The sequence below is a fragment of the Lepidochelys kempii genome, chromosome 4 (assembly GCF_965140285.1).
Source record: "Lepidochelys kempii isolate rLepKem1 chromosome 4, rLepKem1.hap1, whole genome shotgun sequence".
In the NCBI taxonomy this organism is placed as follows: Eukaryota; Metazoa; Chordata; order Testudines; family Cheloniidae; genus Lepidochelys; species Lepidochelys kempii.
The window spans coordinates 1,693,411-1,694,548 of NC_136383.1; the positions used below are offsets into that span (position 1 = coordinate 1,693,411).

Below are 1,138 nucleotides of genomic sequence, written 5' to 3' on the forward strand. Positions count from 1 at the left end.
ATACGTCGCACTATAACTATCTGCACATAACAGTGAAATATGAGTAGATGTCTAAAGACAGGCGTGTTAAGAAGAACACACAAGGTATCAGTGATGAGAAAGGTAGGAGTACATCGGCAACTGGTAACTCTGGAAGTGGGTAGGCAATAAGAACAATTTGGGAACCTCTGCCCTAGACTGACCAGTGCCTACATTCATTGCTCCATTATTGCATCCCAGATGCACATAAGCTTAGAATCATAGAATATCAGGGTTGGAAGGGACCTCAGGAGGTCATCTAGTCCAACCCCCTGCTCAAAGCAGGACCAATCCCCAATTTTTGCCCCAGATCCCTAAATGGCCCCCTCAAGGATTGAACTCACAACCCTGGGTTTAGCAGGCCAATGCTCAAACCACTGAGCTATCCCTCCCCCCAAAGTAACCTCAAAGAGCTGCTTCTTGATATTCTTGGGGGACACCACAAAGGGAAAATGATCCTCCTCTACACCTGACCAGGGACTTGAACCCTGGACCCTCAGATTAAAAGTCTGATGCTCTACCAACTGAGCTAGCCAGGCTCCCAGGCTTCTCTTCCTTCTCCCAAAATCCCAATAAGGCCTCCACTAACCCACTTGACTCATGGACCTCTAGTGGGTGAGACTTCTGTCTAACCCTAATGTAGCTATGCTTTGGGAAACTGTTGCGCCAATGTTCTTCCCTCTCTTTCTAAACTTAGAGAGCCTTTCTGGTCCTGTAGTTCCCAAAAGCTCTGTCAAGGCTGAATCCCCACTCTGTCACTCTGAGTGCAGAAGTGGGGGTGTAGTGGAGCAGTTACCCCGCTCCCGTGAAAGGCCAGGCTGATTGGGGAAGCAGCCAGAGCTGGGGCCACGCCCCAATCAGGCCAGAGCTGAGCCTATAAAAGGGCTGTGAGCCAGGAGCTGGGTCAGTATCTCTCCAGTGGTGGAGAGAGAAGGACCTGGCTGCCTGGGAGCAGGGTACCAGAGGTAGAGTAGTGCTGGGGAGCTCCAGCCTGGCAACTCCCCAGAATGCAGGCCTTGTGCAAGGCCTAAAGAGAGGTACTGGGCTGCAGGGAAAGGCAGCAGGTCCAAACCCCCCTTGCCAGTGATGAGTGGTTTACAGACTGCAATCTGCCCCAGTG

At 51.5% G+C, this 1,138-nt stretch overlaps 1 non-coding gene across 1 annotated transcript; it reads right to left on the bottom strand.

Annotated features, from left to right (window-relative positions):
* Positions 1–484: 484 nt before the first annotated feature.
* Positions 485–557, bottom strand: TRNAK-UUU (transfer RNA lysine (anticodon UUU)). Its single transcript has one exon. It is a non-coding gene; the product is annotated as a tRNA-Lys (tRNA).
* Positions 558–1,138: the final 581 nt, after the last annotated feature.